The sequence below is a fragment of the Cupressus sempervirens genome, chromosome 8 (genome assembly GCF_028749045.1).
Source record: "Cupressus sempervirens isolate cs-2001-9-10 chromosome 8, ASM2874904v1, whole genome shotgun sequence".
NCBI lineage: Eukaryota > Viridiplantae > Streptophyta > Pinopsida > Cupressales > Cupressaceae > Cupressus > Cupressus sempervirens.
Window position 1 is genome coordinate 53,119,021 of NC_143125.1, and position 19,577 is coordinate 53,138,597.

The 19,577-nt window shown below is 33.3% G+C and overlaps 1 pseudogene; it reads right to left on the minus strand.

Annotated features, from left to right (window-relative positions):
• Positions 1 to 16,475: 16,475 nt before the first annotated feature.
• Positions 16,476 to 19,323, minus strand: LOC149541573 (chaperone protein ClpC2, chloroplastic-like; annotated as a pseudogene).
• Between the last annotated feature and the right edge of the window lie 254 nt (positions 19,324 to 19,577).

Sequence of the window (19,577 nt, forward strand, 5' to 3'; positions counted from 1 at the left end):
CATAGCTATTGATTCATACCTAACCCTAAATCACCTAAGCCTTCTTAAGGAAGAAAAACCCTAAAATCTTTAGAGAGGAATGCTAAAGGTAAAGGAGACTTTGCATGTGAAAATAGAGCATTCATGGTGATCAATGTATTATGAGTTGAGTTACATTGCAAAATTAGTTAAACAACAATAGAGGAAAGGAAATAGAGGATAACAGAGGTACATCTGATCAGAAAGGATCAAGTAGACATCAGTGTAGAGGTGATCTAACATCAAGAAACAAAGTATTAATCAAAATATCATTACTTAGATATTCTAATAGATGAATTATAGAGTAGTCCTAATAGAATGTATTGAAATCCTCTAACAAGGTGCTTACTTAATTTTGAGTTGAAGTCCTTTAATCAGGCACACTTCTAACAAGGTGTTGAAATCCTTTAATAGGGTAAGACCTAATAGTCTTTGTAAGCTTTAATAGGGAAGACCTTTCATAGTGTAGATCATGTTTCATTATCAAACATTATTGCCTTGATTAGATACACTTTATTACTATAGTAGTGAAGATTTGTGGGTGCCATCCCCATCCTAATTTTACCTTCTCTTTGGAGGGTTTCTTGGTAATGATATCTTGTGTCATATATGTGTGAATGTTTACTTATTTAGATGCTTTAGATGTACATGCATAATATGATATTTCAGATTTGGATGTGAGGTGAATGTTTTATGTGTAAAATTTTGAAGTATTAATTCACCCCCCATCTTAGAGTTTACTTTTCCTATTTTAATTCCAACAATTGGTCTCAGAGCTAAGTTCTTGAAAAGGGAAAGCTTTTTAGGTTTGAGAAAAGATCTTGGAAATGAAAGCCTACAAGTTGGGAAAATTTATTGAGAACCAAGAGATTAGAATACAACTCATTCTACATTAGTTGAATGAAGTAAGAGATGATTTAAATAAATCATTGAGAAGAAGGAAGGAAATTGCTATTGAAGAGAATGAAACACAATACCAAGAGATGAATACTACTAAATTATTTGCAAATGGAAACTTCAATGAATTTGATGTAGCAATTATAGCTTTGATGGAAAAGAATGGTACCCTAGCTGAAGAGGTTAGAAATCTAAAGATAGAGCAAGAATCAAAAGCAATATTGCTATGCAAGGTGATTGAGAAAAAGAAGAAATCTATGGAAGACAAAGTTATGATTGAAGATGACAAAAGGATTTTGACTAGTAGATTGGAAGAGAAGTCATTAGAGGTAAATAAGATTTCTCACATGCTATTGGAGACAATGAATCAAATCATGATTTCTAATGATGAAATAAATAGTAAAGACATTGAGATCACAACACTAAAATTATAGAATCAATAACTGAGAAATGATCTGAAAAGAGAAAGAGTTAGCTAATAGTTTCAACAAGCCTAGTAAAGCCATCAAGTACTTTGAACAATTGATGAGATCCCCTAGGTCTAATAATGATACTTCTAGATTGGAATACACCAGTACTGAACTAGGAGAATAATCCAAAAGTAGTGAAGAAAGAAGTAACAACGGTAAGAATTCAAAAACTATTTTTCATAATTGTGGTAAGATAGGTCATACTGCTAATGTTTACAGAAGCAAGATTGTAAATTAGATTGTCAAGAAGAAGAGCATGGGTTACTGGCATAAGTGCAACAAGCAAGGTAATCAAACACATGAATGTAGAACCAAGACCATGTACAGTCAAAGATTTGAAGGACATTGTTACAACTGTTAGAAGTATGGACATAGAGCTTTTGAGTGCAAAACCAAGCCTAAGTGGTCATCAAACAAGCAGCTAAAGGTAAAGCACAATGGAAACTCTTATAAATGGGATTATAATGAAAGTTATATTTTTCACTACTATCAAGAGTATGGAAATGTTCCTAAGAATTGTATTAGAACATATTTCAAAAGTGATTACAAAAGGTGGTTGAGTTAAACCACCTGTTTTAGTTGTTTGAAGATTGGTCACATAAGCAAAAATTGTCAAATAAGGTCAAAGGCACCAAGTAGAGAGTTTGAAAAAGGCAAAGAAAAGGTAGATGTTGAGAATGTCAGAGATGAGATGAACAAGAGATGGAAGAGAAAGGAAGATTGTAGCACATCAAGTGTAGAAGTCATCACTTTACCCAATAGGCTAGGTGATCACACCTCCTCAAATTAAGAAATTAAGAGGTATGTGGGATTGATATTTAAAAGGATACATTATACATCATTTCTCAGGATTTAATTTTAAAAATATTACATATGCATGAATAAAGATGCAAAGTGTTGTTAAGAATCAAGAATCAAACTTTAAGTTTTGTTAGTTTTAATGTTACTACTGAGCATGAAAAGTTTCACTATGATTGTTGAGTGAAATGCTAGTTGATGCCAAGTTATCAAATTTATTAGTGTAGGACACGCTTTTAATGGTTCCTGACTATATGGAAAAACACATGGATGTCAAGTGAGCTAGAAATTCTGTTAAAGCCAAGCTTACAGCTATGTAAGAACTTAGCATTAAATGCAGTGTTTTAAGGGCTATTTGATCAATTTTTTCTCATTTGACATTATTCAAATTCATAGAAGAGTACAAATAACATAAGGAAAACTAGAGAAATTGATCTGAGTGTTTGAAAATTTATTCAACAGTTATTTGACACCATTCCACCAAGATTGAAAAGGTATTTATTATGCATTGAGCTATGTAGTTTATATTTTTCAAACCCTAGTTTTATGAAATGGCATCTAGTTATTTAGTAGCCAAGGTTGTAGAGGGAAAGGAAGCTTTTGAATGTAAAATTAATAAGTAATGAGATCAAACAACCTAATTTTAGAGCTATTCTAGACATAGCCTATAAACAAGATCCATCAGGTGTGTTGTCAATGATATCACTATGAGTTTTGATGATTCCAGATGTCAGATGTTGATATACATGTAAAATTGGAAGCATAGGTGACATGAAATGAGGGAGACATATGGGAAATTATGTGAAAATGGAGCTCTGAAGGAAGAATTCAAAATTGTTGAGAAGAAAGGGTTAACTTGTGCCCTAGATTTCCCCAACATCTTCAAGACAGAATGGATTAGCATAGATTTGAGTGAATACATGACAATTTAGTATGGTTAGAGAATGGACCAATGAAAATCACCAACAAGATTATATATATAGTCATGGGGTATCCAACCCTAGATTGGCCCAAGATAATGAGAAGTGAAGAAAAAGAGATAATTAAAAGGAATACAGGGGCTATATGGAATAAATGAGGGATGAAAATACATACAATCACAAATCCCTTAATTTATTTTGCAGTAAGGATTATAGCACACAAGTTCTATCAATCCAACAAACTTAATAGTGTAACATGCATTCCAGTTGACTTTGGATATAGGATAGTGAAGAAAGATCATACTTATGATCTTGTCAAGTTGCAGTTGAAATAATTGACTGAGAATTTGGGAGCCATAAGGAAGACCAAAAGTGCACAATGTAAATTTGGATCTATTCTTGTATGTATATTCTTTTATGTATAGAATACGTTTCTCACCTTTGGTAAAGTCTCATGGAAGGTAAACAGATCTATTGTAGTGCAAATAGGTGAATTCATTGAGAAACTAGGTAATAACTTTGAGTCAACCATGACAAGTTATTTCAAAGATTTTAGTCAATCAATGAAGAAAACACTAAGCATAGCAGTTTCACTAGTGGAGAAACATTTTGATGATGTTTTCTTCCTATTTGATATTGACTTCACATATGTTCGTGCAATAGTTCCTAGAGTAAGATGATTAAAACCATTGGGTTATGAAATTAATGTTGATGAACCCTCTGCAAAAATTACAAAATTACTTGTAGAAGAAGTGGACAAGGAGGCTACAACTTTTGGAAACTATGACTTGGCCAAATCAAAGATAACAATGGAATTGAAGACTACCTTACTCATCACAAAGAAGAATAAACTTGTGAAGAAGTTAAAAGAGAAATTTTATGAATGATCAAATGATGAAGAAGAGGAAGATGATGAAGAAGAAGAGGATAAACCAGCTCAAGCACCATTGGCCTGAACCTAAGGTCAAGGAGAAGATCGACGAGAAGAGGAAGTTGAAATTGTAGAAGATGCTAAGTGAGAAGAAGCCAATAAAGCACCTGCAACTACTAAAAAGAAGAAAAGAAAAGCCAAAGCACAAGAAGTGAGAAAAAAAAAGAAGGTTGCAAAAACTACTCAACCTAAGCCTATAGTACCTACAAGGGCTAGCACAAGAGCCACTACACAAAAGGCTAAGGGAGTAGCCAAACCAAAGGAGAAGAAATCTAGTCAAGCTAGCAAGGTTGAAGAGTCTTAGAAGAGACCAAAGAGAAAATATGTTTCCCTAGTTGAATCTAATGAAGAGAAGATTGAATCAGATGAAACAACTAGTTTCAAGTGGTAAGTCATAGTCCTTTTTCAGATTTAGATAACTTATATTAGAATAATTGAAATAATGCTAATTTATCTAGATTCTCTCACATTGAGTTTGACAATCTTGGGAAGATTGAAAAGGATCAAGTTAAAGAAGAATTATATGCCATGATGGTAGTATTTATAAAGACTCCTCTTGAAATTTTCAATTCCATACCTAAAATTTCATATGATAGAGTTGAGCAGAGGTGGAATTATTTTCTAGATACTGAAAGACAAATTAGAGAGAAAACACTTGCACAGGTGATGCCAGAACTAGATAAGGATGAAATAACAAAAGCCATTAAGAGGTATACTATAATATTTGTGCCAAACTATAGGTTATTCAGTATACTATAGGATAACATTGAAGATGTTATACAAAAGACCAAACAAATGTGGAAGCTAACATATGGACTGTCAACATTTGGGGAAGCTAAGTAAACACCTATTGAAGTAGGTGAGAATGAAGAAGAAGAAAAATAAAAATACAATGAACAAGAAATAGTTGAGGGAGGCACAAACATGAACATAGACTCCCAGGTAGTAGCTGGAGAAAAGCAACAAATTCCCTCATAGAGGATGAGTTGAATAAGATACCTTTTGAATCCACTCTCTAGGCCAAACTTTGCAATAACCCTATACTAGTGAGTGTAGATGAATTTTAGAAGATAGATAAAGTATTTGCAGTGGAGGAAGTACAAACAAAAAAGACATCTATAGTTACTCCTCAATTCACATGTGTACAATCTTCATTGCCTATTATGGTCTATCAAAGGAAGGAGACAATAAGTTCCAATGTTAATACACTATTGCAGAGCTCTCAAGTCATAGTAAATATGTAGGAAAGTGAAAATGATAAGGGTGAGACAGTTGGAGAAGAAAAAGGTGAGACAAAAAGGAATGAAAGAACTCAAGTTCTAATAGGTCAAGTAGATACAGCTACACCTATAGCACAAGATCAAAGTGTTACTAGTAATACTAAGGAAGAGAAGGAAAAGCCTAAAGAGTCAAGTTTAACAACAATGCCAAAGGAGAAATAGGTAATACAAGTACTAGTAATATCCTAGTCAAGCTCTTTAGAGGCTGAGCACAAATGCTACACCATTCCAATTCTCTAGGTCAAGTCCAAGCACATCCAAAGTAGAAGAGGTAAAACCATATGGTGATGTGAGCCTAGATGAAGAGATTGTATTGCCTAAATTTTATTTGGCAACAATCATAATTGAGTAGATGTGCATTCTACAAGAGGCCTTAGCAAAGAAGAAAAATCAAGAACTACTTAGAAGGGAGCATAGATAGAAGCAAGCTTTGATTGATATCAAAGAAATTTTTATTGATGCATTCAGTTTTCTGTCTCTAGAGGAAAAAAAACCCATCATTGAACAATTAACCAATATAGTGGAGAGGGTTAGTGACATAGACCTAGATACAAATGTAAAATTACTTGAATGGTCTAAGAAAAAGTTCTAGAATAAAGTCAATGAAAAGATATCAAGTGTCATTGCACTATCATAGGTTGAGTTAGCAACCAAAATATAGAGTGTGAAGAAGGTACTAGAGAATATTTTCTCTTTGTACACCAAATTGTGTAATCCCACATTCTTCACATAAGAAGTAAGGAGTCTCATCCTGAGTTTGGAGAGTCATATATAGTCATCTGGTATTACTTTTCCAAAGTCTCCAACTTAGAATGAGAAACATTTCATGTCTCTCTTACAATCCCAAAGTCATTTAGCAACATTGCAAGCAGATGAAGCCAACATCAGGACTAAACTTATAATCATCTAGTCAACATTGAATCCACACATGGAGTTACTACACAAGGAACTAAGTTATGCTAAAATTTTCACGACGAAAGATCCTCATCTTTCTACACTTGAAAGCTTAGTACACCTTGCTATCAAGTTGGCCATTCAAATCAAGTCATTGGAGGTAGCTTGTGATAATTGGGATGCAAATCTAATGATTATACTTGAGGTCCACAAATGATTTTTGGAAAAACACACTATTCATGTATAACCCTTTGACACAAGTGTCAAAAAGGGGGATTTAGAGCAAAGGGGGAGAGTAAGAAAAGGGGAATAAGGAGCAAGAAACAAAGTAAGAGTCTAAGAGACAGAGATAGAGACAATAGAGTGAAATAGAATATCATCTCAGATTATGTAAATCTACTCAGTAGGAGAAATATTTTTTTTTCAGATACAAAGTATAGAATAGAACAATCAACTTAGGGGGAGTTATGAAATTTTGAGGTATGACTAATAAGTCATGAGTTGTAAAATTTTGATATTTTGATATTTTGTATAGAATCTATGTTATGCTTATAAGGATAAGATTGCTATTGCATGACCAAGTGTTTTTGACACTCATGTCAAAGGGAGAGATTTTTAATCTTAGATTAGTTTTGACAAGTGAGTGTCTATACACTTAAGTCATTTACTTAGTCCATGCCGAACAAGTAACACATGCTAAGCACAACACATAAGTTAGAGCATTCTGAGTAAACAATGAGTGTCGAGCCACTCAAGTGCCGAGTCTTTTAGATGCCAAGAAAATAGTATGTGCCGAGCGATTTAGGTGCCAAGAAAGAAGTGCATGTTGAGTCATTCAGATGCTAAGTGATAATATTGAAGTTATAGTTAGTGTTGAGCACCAGGGACTTCAGATGTTGAGTAATACAATTTTGACATAGTTGTTTGTATTGGCACAAACTCCTATGTAAACTATTTTTGAGCCAACTTAAGAATTGATTTACTATCTTTTGTTGATAAGGAAAAATCTTAAGTGTGAATTCCTATGCATTACATGCATCTAATTAGAAAAAAGGGAAAGTTTAAGTGGAAATATGGGTGAATCACAACCATTGATTTGTACCTAACCCTAAATCACCTAAGTGTTCTTATGAAAGACAAACCCTAAACTCTTTAGAGAGGAATGTTGAAGGAAAAGGAGAGTTTTCATGTGCAAATAGAGAATTCACTATGATTAAGGTATTATGAATTGAGTTACATTGTAGAATTATTTAAAAGAGAACAAAGGAAAGGAAATAGAGGAAAATAGAGATACATTTGATCAGAAAGGATCAAGTACACATCAGTATAGAGGTGATCTAACATCAAGTAATAGAGTGTTAATTTTAGGATCATTGCTAAGACATTCTAATAGGTGAATAAATTAAATATCTTAATAGAGTTATCCTAACAAGGTTCTTAATTAATTGTGAGTTGAATTCCTTTAATCAAGCACACTTATAATAGGGTGTTGAAATCCTTTAACAGGTAAATAGGTAGATCATGTTTCATGATCAAACATTGTAGCCTTCACTAGATACACTTTATTATTGTAGTAGTGAATATTTGTGAGTGTTATTCCCACCCCAATTTTACCTTCTCTTTGGAGGGTTTCTGGGTAATCATATCTTGTGTCATATATGTGTGAATTTTTACTTATTTAAATTCTTTAGATGTACATGCATAATATGATATTTTAGTTTACTTATTGAATTATGAGATGGATGTGAGGTGAATCTTTTCTAGGTAAAAGTTTGAATTAATGATTCACACCCTTCCCCCCCCCCCCCCCCCGAGTTATTGTAATTCCAATAGCTTCTGTAGAGACACTAATGAAGAAAGATCCCCATCTTTCTACACTAGAAGTTTTAGTTCATCTTGCTACCGAGTTGTCCATCCAAATTAAATCTTTGGAGGTAGCTTGTGATAATTGGGATGCAACTTTGAAGCTAATACTTGAGATCCATAAATCTTTTTTGGATAAACACACTATTTATGTATAACCCTTTGACATAAGTGTCAAAAAGGGGGAGTATTAAGAAAGGGGGATTACTAAGTTTTGGGAGTAATAAGAAAAGGGGGAGCATAATAAATTTTTGAGTTACATTGACACCAAGAGAGGAACAAATAAAGTTTTGTGGGAGACCAAACAAAGGGGGAGTCAAAGATAGAAATAGAGTACAACATATGGACATTTACTTAGCACAAGTATTGAAGGACTATTGATTGAAGATTCAAGAAAAATTAATCAACTCAAGGGGAGTTATAAGATTTTGAGGTATGACTATAAAGTCAAGGTTTGCAAACATTTGAAATTTAAAATTTTGTATATATACCAAGTGAAATTAGTGATTATCTAAGTTATGTTTATAAGTTAAGGATATTCATGCATGACCAAGTGTTTTTTCACTCATGTCAAAAGGAGAGATTATTAATCTCATATTGGTTTTGACATATGAGTGTCTATACACTTATGTCATTTACAAGTTAGTTCATGCTGAACAAGTAATAAATGCCAAGAATAACATGTTAGATAGTGCATACCAAGTAAGATTTTTGGTGCATGCCAAGTAAACAGTTAGTGTTGAGTCACTCATGTCAAAGGCAGAGATTTTTAATCTCATATTGGTTTTGACATATGAGTGTCTAGACACTTAATGTCATTTACAAGTTAGTTCATGCCAAATGAGTAATACATGCCAAGAATAACATGTTAGATAGTCCATACTGAGTAAGATTTTTGGTGTATGCCAAGTACACAATTATTTTTGAGTCACTCAAGTTCTGAGTAGAACGATGATGCTGAGTGATTCAAGAGCCAAGTAATCAAAGGATGTTGAGCCATTTAGATGTTGAGTTCCATCATTGAAGTTGCACTTGATGCTGAGCATTAGAGACTTCAAGTGTCGAGTTTTACAATTTTGGCATAGTTGTTTGTAATGGGAAAAAATCCTATGGCAAACCATTTTAGAGCCAACTCAATTAGGATATATTTTCTGGTTCTAGATGATAAGAATGGATCTTAATTGATGATCCCAATGTAGTACATGCAACCAATTAGAATAGAGAGGGATTAAGTGGAAATATGGGTGAATCAAAATCATTGATTCATACCTAACCCTATGTCACAAAGATCTTCATAAGGATGGTAAACCTTAATACAAAAATGTGATAGAGAAAGAAGGAGAAGAGTAGAGAGAGAAGTTTGTGTGCGCAAATAGAGTATTAAAGTGTGACTAAGGAATTGTGATCAAGAGACATGAATTGTAGAATTAGTTAGAGGAGAATAGATTGAAGGAGATAGAGGATAGAAGAGATACATCTGATCAAACAAGGATCAAGGATACATGCAAAGAGGTAATCTAACCTCAAGTAGAAAAGTGCTAATCAAAGGATCATTGCTAGAACATTCTAATAGGTAAATTAGTTAAATATCTTAATAGAGTAGTCTTAATAGGCTAAGATAAATCCTTCAACAAGGTGCTTACTTCATTGTGAGATGAAGTCCTCTTACTAGACACACTTATAATAGAGTGTTGAAATCCTTTAATAGGGTAAGACCTAATAGTCTTTGTAAGCCTTTAACAAGGTAGAACATATTTTATGATCAAACATTGTAACCTTCATTGGATACACTTTACAACTTTAGTAGTGAAGATTTGTGGGTGTCATCCCCACCCTAGTTTTACCTTCTCATTGGAGGGTTTTTGGGTAATCATATCTTTTTTCATATGTGTGAATATTTATTTAATTTCAAACTATGAATGTTTATGCTTAGTTTGGTATTTTAGTTTACATGTATAGATTGTGAGATGGATGTATGGTGAATTATTTTAAAGAATAAAATTTTAAGTACTGATACACCCCCACCCCCCCCCTTGAGTGTTTACTTTTCCATTTTTAATTAGATTGTTAACTGTATATTATCTTTGCATGCCAAATAATTTGGCATGTTGATAAAAATGTATAAGAAAATATATGTTCGGATTGTATTTCAAATATAAGTCAGATATGCTTTTTCAAATTTGAATTAGTTGATGCATGCATTACATCCTAAATTGCAATTCTTAAACTATTTTAAAAATATATAGAGAGAAGTTGTAGAAAAAAACTTAATATGAGGCCATCCCCAGTATAAAAAGTATCACAAAGGTTAGATTTTGAGAATAATTATTATTTTAGATCACTTCTCTTGCTACATAAAAATAGCAAGCATAAATTTAAGATTTATTTTTTGTTAAGTATTTACAGGGATATGCAATGCAAGGGTAAAGTAACTAGTTAGGGATCAAGTTGGATGAATGGTTTCCCCTAACCTTCATCATATTAAATGACATTATTGGGGCTTGAGCTTATTGTCACAATTATAACATATACAACCCTCAATGAACCACTAACAACATAGATTTCACCATAATGATCTGGTCTTTTAACTTTTTTATTTAATCATGCATCAAAATTATGGCACTAAATTTTTTTCATATGAAATTCTTGTCTTTTAAATAAGTTACATGAGTGTAGGTTGATTTAAAACTTTGAGTTTATAGCCGAGTTTCTAAATACACTTTTATAGAATCCAAATTTCAATTATTGGGAGTTGGTAAGTACACTAGCAGGAGAAGTGGACAATTCCAAGATAATGATTCCTAAGAGACTGTATTGGCTTGTACTACTTGTTGTGGGTACTTATATCATCCCATTCCAATCAGCTACTAGTTCCATAGAGCTTGTGAGATTCCAATGGAATGCATGTTTTTTAAGGATGTTGTTGAGAGTTTGTGTGGGTTTTGTTTATAGTGGTGGGTAGAAGCAACGTATTCTCTTTCAAACATAGCTATGTTTGAGGTTGAGGTGGGTATTGATTCTTTTCAGCTTCTAGGAAAGGTAGAGATAGGTATGTTACCATCAATATTTGTAGTTAGATCAAAACATGTGACTCCTATATTTGTAGTGAAATGAAAATATGATTGTTATAAAGAACAAGCACATGGTAAAGATGAAGTGACCAGTGCTATGATGGATGTAAAAGACCAATGGACATTCCCAAGAAAAGAAATCATTGATTGATGTACTTGTGATAGTCAAATATAATAATATGCTTGGCCTTGAACCTCATTATCAATTATAAATTCCACAGCCCCCCCCCCCCCCCCTCACTCTCCCACCACCCAAGAAAAAATAGTAGAGAGATTAAGCTTGGTATGAACATGAAGGTATTAAAAATGGCACATAGGGGTTTGTCAATGGGAGAAATGTTTCCTTATGCACATGTAAGAGCCTCATAAATGGTATCTAGTTTGCATGGCATGTTTCTCTATAGCTTTCCTGATGCCACCAAAAAAAAATTTATATAGAGCTTGCAATAGGGGATCGACCATCATGTATTATTTATAGAATAATACTTTCAATCATCACCAACATGCAATTCCCTACACTCATCACTACCATGTCTTTTAAGGAGCGAAGGGTACTTTTTAGGCAAGCTCTAATACCTCTAGCAATGGAGTTGGTCTTATTATCAACCTTTATTGATGGGAGTCTTCACCTAAAATAATGGTAAAATATAGCTATGTTAGCAACTAATATGTGGTGCAAGATACCACTAGTCTTGATTAAAAAATTTACAACACCAAAAGTCTTTGAAAAAATTAAATTTTTTGAAGATATATGTGTCTTTCTCTAAGACCTCTTCTCATTTCACCCACCAGCTATGCATTTCTATTTTGATTAGTGTTCTAGGTTGTATTATTTCACCATTGTCTTGTTCTATTATGTTAGAAATTGTAAACTAGCTCATATTTTTGTTATATTGCTAATTTAATGATTTTTCCCAGTTGTCCCCTATCTAAATCTTGTAGTTGAGTGCACACATTATCCATATTCTTTTGTTTTCCTAGTTATGTTATTTCTTACTAGGTTTGGATGTTTTCATACACTTATGAATGATATATATCCAAAAAAAGTTGTGGTAGCTACTGTAGTTGGAAACCTCTTGCCTTAAATTATAACAACTGCTGGTTTCTTTGTTTAATGGAAAAGGGATGACTAAAAACTTAAAATGAAAACTTCCTTGGGGGTGCTACAATAGTCACACTATGTGGACATAGGGTGGGAAGAAAAATGAGTCATCAAAATAGAAATATATTAGGAAATGACAATTGGTGGTGACAAAGATGCCTAAGATTATGGAAGTTGATTAGATGCTTATTTTGTAATCTAGTAAAGGAAACTAATTTTTTTGAATCACCCCTTTATAGGTTTCCAAGTACAACATCATTTCTTATGTCTTAGTCACACAAAGAAGATACATAATATTATGGAATTGGAACAATAGTCACATTGTATAGACTTCTAGGTTGGGAAGAGAAATGTGTCATTAAAATAGAAAGACTTTTAATTCATGGTAACAAAATTCTTAAGATAATGGAAGTTGATTAGATACTTGTGAAGATCTTGGAAGATGGCTCCAAGAGGATTGACCACTAAGGTGATTGTGAATCTCTGTGATGTGGTGGAGAAAAGGTTTCCAAAGATGTTTGCTTGGTTTGATGCTAATTTAGTTGATTGAGTTAAGGAAGGTATGGTTGAGTTTTGTATAGATTTGTGGAGTTGGAGTCTATTAATCTAGAAGAGAGTTTTATGGCCATCTAAAATACTTGTTTGACAAAGAAGAGGGCATGGCAAGGTCAAGGTAGAGGTTGGTTTTCTTTATCATTTTGTGGAGTTTGATATAGAAACTATAGAGAAACTAGAGATTATTGCCGAGGATATTCCTAACCTTGTTGATGTTAGGATGGAGATTGGTTTCCATGATCAGGTTGTTGAGTCTAACATGGAGATTGTAGAGCACTTGGTCATGGATGATCTAATTTCAATTGGTGGTGACTTATATGTTGCAAAGCATCTTGTTGTGAGCAATGAGACTGCTAATGTTGTGAGTTTGGAATGTGTCGATGGAGATCTACATATTACTATTGATGTTGAGTTTTTTGTTGGTGTCGATTCACTAGTTGCTATTGTGGATGTGGATTTACTAATGAAGCATTATGTTCAGTTTGTTCCTAGGAGTGAGCATGCTGATTGGATGATTGAGATTTTGGTGTTTAATAAATGGATGCAGATGTGGATGATTTGCATATTGGTTTTCTGCCCTCTATTGGAGTGCAAGCCTTTGGTGAAGATAAAGATGGTTGTAGATATTTGTTTTGGTGTCAAAGTGTAGTACACACTTTTCTATATACATAGGGAGTCTGATGTAGGAGCATCTTGCATCAGAAAATCAAGGGGGAAATCATTTTTTTTTTTTAAATATTTATTTATTTATATTAAAAGAAAAAAGAAAAAATATTAATAAAAAGAAAAACATTGTGGAGGAGAGAGAAAGTGACAAAAAATAGAAGAATTTTTAAAAAGAAAAACTAAAATGGAGAAAAGAGGGAAAAGGCATTTAATACGTGGCATTATTAAATGTAACTTATGGCTTGAAGGTTTATTTAATATAACTTGCTTGTGGCCAACTTGTGCCTTACTTTTGTATAAGTAGAGGGCCTTACCTTGTCATTAATCATCATCCAACTTGGAGAAGAGCAAGGAAGATGGAATAGCTGAGTAAGCAAAATTTTCTAGAATGTGTGAATAGAGTGCCCAATGTAGGGTAGTTTACACTTACATTTTGGATAAAGTTTGAGAAGGGCTAGTAGCTAAGGCTTGGAAAACAAAGAGATTTCTTGGTGGGATTGTGAGCACAAGTTGAGATCTTCCTTGGAGGTTTCTACCAGCATGTGGATTTGGACTAGCTAGAGTTGGGGTTGGATCTTGAGGAATCTTGTAGAATTACTATTGTAATTGGTTATGTATTTTTTTGTAACCTAGAAGTCCTTACAGCTAGGCATGTTGGATGTAAATTTTATGATTATATTATGAGAATTTGCATTATTTTGGATCTAAATATTAGTGTTATTATTTATTCTTCTATTTGTGTAGTTATTTATTGGGAGCTAGGACATCTCCTTTGGGGATTCTTCTACCTTGCACTGCATCAAGTAGTTACCATTTCCTTTTCCATGTAGAAATTACAAGCATATTCCTTTTCAAATTCTATAACCCCTCAGTTATATCTCTCATTTGCAATTCCATCATGGAAAAACTAATCAATAGAAAAAAAAATGCCAATCAAAGAAACTTGTTAGTGTGGTTGTATGTCTAGTAAGCCATCTAAAACATCAAAACCTGAGAAGAGCCCACCATAAAATGCGTCTAGTCTATATTACTTCCTCCTACATGTCTTCAATAATTTAAATTCAAAAAATTTCTTATCTTTACATTCATTATCTTCTCACTTTTATCTAGTCTCCTATTTTTGGATCAATTCTCTTCTTGATTTCTATCATCACTATCACTCACTTTCATCTTTTGTCTCAACATAGTCACCATCATAACTATTAAAATTTGGTGCATTTTCCAGAGAACAAAGATCAAGTCAAAGGCCAAATCCCCATGATTTTTATTTTCCATAGTATATAGCACAATCACATTCTTATTAAGTTCAAGGAGGTTGTGCAAGTGAATTGGATGATAGTTATCTATGATAAACATCCTAATTTTGGAACCATCTTTAAAATTCATCCTAAATTTATTATTCCTAACACATCAATTTTCATCATATCAATTACTCTTGAATCAATCAATCATGCATGGCTATGGACCAAACACATTCAAAAGAATAATTGTCAAGAAAGAATGAGCCATAAATGATTTTTTTAGATTGAATGAAACCAAATCCAATTTTCCCTTTTCCTTGATTACATGATTCATCATCCTCAACCTTTTAAAATAATACTTAGAGAGGGGAAAATGTAGTGACCATTTCTTATGCATGTAGGTACACACAAATACATATAAAAAATATAAATAAAATATCTAGTTTTTCAAGCCTCTCATAGAAATTATTTCACCATAACAATGGGATAAAATATTTGATATGACAAGGTTACAAATAGGTGTTGACCTTTTCCAATAAGAGGAAAACATAAAAGTGACTACAACTACCATTCCCCTCTAAGAAACTAATAAACATTGAAGAAATGACATTTGTTTTGGTCAATTCCATTGCACCAAACTTAAATATTCATCACAAATATAATTGGGTGATGCAAGAGCATCCAAAGGTATAAGGGCAATCCCGTGTCACCCAAAAAAATGTACTTAGACTTAGTTTTTGCTTCATGTGTTTTCATTTTTGGACACCCATTTGGGTCAAATAAAGGTTCCAACTCTCATAGTTCAACTATCAGTGTGCTAGAAAATCTTGAAAAAATAGGAGCATGTAATTGGGCCATCATTTTGGTGAACTAGAAGGTGTGAATTGAGCAGATGAATGTAATTGTAATTTAGAGCATTCCAGAAAAAGAATTAGGTCAAAAGGCCCCACGATTGTAAAGTTATTATAGTTTTTCAGGTTTTGGAGACCTCCTAAGAATGCTTCAAAGTCAAGTTAGGGGCATTAAATGACCTCAAAAAGGGCCAAAAAATGGGGGACAAGCAAAGCTGTCCATAGGGCTATAGAGCACTTTGAAAGCTTTCCAAAAATGTAAACAGTTCATCAATCAGAGCTACGGTTCAAAAGTTATGCCTCCTAGAAGTTCGGTTACCATTTTTGGATTCTTCTAGATTTGCACCGACTTCTAACGTAGCTTCTGGAACCTTCTATTTGGTTGGTGGATGCCTACTAGCACTTTCTAGAATGTACTCCTAGTCCTTAACCCTCTGGGGTCTATTTAAGGAGATTTTTGGCATTGTAAAAGGCAGTTCAGAGTGGAGTTTGAGACGAGGTACTAAAAGGAGAAATTATCTCCACATTTATGCTATTGTAAGCCCTTAGGGCATGTTTTGAAGTTTATTTTCTCTGTACTGAATGTACTAGCTTATTTTTTAGATTAATACAATTTCCCTTTTCTATTGTGTCCATTCTGTTCCTGGGGTTGTGTCCCCATCATTGGGGGCAATGATAGGTCTAACCCAAGGGAAGTAATACAATACATAAAATAGTAGAAATAATTTACCTTTAGAATTGAACCAAATAGATTCTCTCAAGTTTTTAGTCCACACTAGTCTTACATCCAAGTAGGGAGTGAAATTCTATTAAAACAAAAAATAACTTCTAGCTAGGAAGAATTATTTACATTTACCATTTATGTAATACTAACAAATTTCAGTAATCCTTAGCCTCCCAAATATATGATCTGTTTTCCTAGACAACAGTTATTGAGGATGATGAAGTTGCTTCTGGGGAAGATGTTCTTACTACTAAGGATGACACTACTTTTGAGGATGACAAAGATTCTTCTAGGGATGACAAAACTATTGTTGTAGATGGAGTTACAATGAGAATGCTTCCATTTCCATTTAATACAACCACTTTCCCATCCTCATTTACATCTACTATATCCAAATCACCCTCTTTGATCTCACTAGAGAGCATCTTTTTAGCCATGCTATCCTCTAACAACCTCATAATCTCTCCACATAGTGATCTTGCACCATAGTTGGGACTAGAAACTTCATCTACAACTTTGTCTGTGAAGTGTTCTATTACTTGAAGATCAATTTATTTGACTTTAATTCATTTAATAACTTCTTTTAGCATTATACCTCCAATTTATTTCACCTCTTTCTTGGTCATCTATCTAAACATAATTGTTTCATCTAGTGAATTTAAGAACTTGGGGCAAAACTACCTCTTTAGTTGTTCCAAGACATGGTTTTTTATTCTTGTGTAATTGCGATCTTTTTATACTTTTTTATCTTTAAAATAAAAAAGGAAACCAGATATATGAGGTTTCTCCACCCCCTGAATCACTTTATTGCCAACATTAGAAGTCATGATCAAGAGAGTATTCTTAAAGTCAATAGTCCTACCTTTGTTTTTCATGAGTCTTGCATCTTGAAGGATTTGAAGTGTCATATTGAATACATCAGGATGAGTCTTCTCAATTTCATCAAAAAGGACAACACTATAAGGGTATCATCTAACAAATTTAGTTAGTTGCCCTTTTTTAGTTTATTCCACATATCTTGGGGTTGAGCCAATAATATTGGAAATAGTGTGCCTTTCCATGCATTCACTCATATCCAGCCTTTTCAATTCCTCCTTAGAACCAAAATAGTATGATGTCAATGCCTTGGCAAGCTCTAAGTTTCCAACACATGTAGTACCTAAGAAAATGAAACTTTCAATTGGCATGTTTTGGTTTTTCAAGCCAACTCTTGTATGGAGGATGGCTTGGTTGATAGCTTTGATGACCTCATCTTTCCCAATGACATGTTGATGAAGCATATCCTCCATTTGTAAGATTTTTTCAAACTCATTTGACAATACCTTTTGAACTTGAATACATGTCAATGTAGACATAATTTACTAAATATCTACCTCAGTTACAACTGGGCCTCCATCCCTAATTCATTCTCTACCTTTTATTTCTCTTTTCCTTTCTACATTATAGCCACAATTTGTGCCCTCAGTTCCATCTCACAATCTTAGAGCTCTCTAGCCTTTCACCATAAGATATTGTAGCAAAAGAATAGTCTCAGAAATTACCATAAATTAAAATTTTAAAGTGTGCAATTTTTCAAATTTTACAAAAGGCATATTCAAGGAGTGCATTAATCAAACTCAAACATAATCTAACGCATTTTCAAAATCTTGGCTTTGAATAGCTTCATTCTTCTCTTTTGTGATCTACCTCGGTTCTTCGTCAAGTTATTTTTCTTCCTCGGGAAGCTAGTTCTAACAAAAAGGTTTCATTAGAAAGAAGAAACTTCAACATGATCTATGAAATTTCCTCAAAATTAGATCATCAATTGGTTAACAATTAATAGATACAAATAACAATGAACCTATGAATGGTAGAGGTTCACATGAGATCCAACCTCATCAACTAGATCAATTTCTTTGTTAGGGAGGAAACAATCACTTAGATCAATTTCTTTGTCAGGGAGGAAACAATCACTTCACATAGTAGATGTCATTAAAATGTAATTTTTCATTTCCTAAAATATGCAAATAAAAGAAATAAAGAAAATTCATAACATTTCCAACAAATTTCCAAAAAAAGGCAAAGGATCAAAGTCCATCACTATGATGGATCTTAGATGTAATCACTTGCCTTCTAATTCATCCAAAGCTCTTAAAATGCACATGCAATTAATAACTATTAGTATTGTATAAAAATAATATACCTAATGTATTGATATGATAATTTGGTAGAAGACTCTAAAGCCTCATCAAAATAATGGAGCTTATGATGAAGTTCATATCATTCATGCAGTCTTCCCAATATCTGTATTGTCTCATCCACAGATGGCTCTTGTTCTTGTATAGTTTGGAATCTTCTCTCTAGAGCTGGATCTTTTTCAATGTGGTTTTTGTATTCATCCAAGGTGGTTGCCCCAATGAATTGTAGCAAACAATATATTACATCTTTTTAAGGATAGCCATATTAAAACATCGATATGTACTCATGTCTTATTTTAAGAGGTTTGACACATGACTATTAAGAGTTCAATATTTTCACACTTGAGGCTAGCTATAAGACCTATATTTCACCTCATGTGAGAGATGGATTTAGTATATTGGTTTCATCAATTGTCCCTTCTACTTTACCTACTACAAATAAAGTATGGACTTCATCTATGAAATGTATGTTCTCATCACTCTATTTGATTTCATCCATTAGTTTTTTTAGTCTTTCTTCAAACTCTCCATGATACTTGGTACCTAAAACAAGTAGCTCCATGTATAGATTAATAACAGGCATCAAGGAATTACTTTCTATTAGCCTCATCTAAACCTAGGCATAGACTTCACATGAGAAATAGATTCCTACACAATAAGTATTATACACCCAAACAGTTAAGAAATTATGAATTAGCATTCAATATTTAGGAAACATTGAATCTTAACATGAAATAGGTAAGAAACAAACCTTTTTATCCTCAATTATCTTAGGAACATCTCCAAAAGCTATTCATTGAGAAATTAGTCCCTCAAAAATAGTTGTCTTTCCTACTCTAGGTTCACCAATAGTATGTGTTGACATGAAAGTTTGCAACCTTTCCTAAAGATTTTACCTAAAAGAAACCTTGTGTAACATGGAAATAATCTTGAAAGTGTGGGACTTTGCAATTAGAGATTGAGTCTTCGAAGAAGGTTAGCTTCCTTACTATCAGGGTGCACCTAACTATTTTTGAGAGGAAAAGGGAGAAGGAATACATGAAGGCAAACTACCTATTCTAATCTAGAGGGGGTGATACACCAAATAGTACTGATCAATCCTATCTCAGCCCAAGGAAG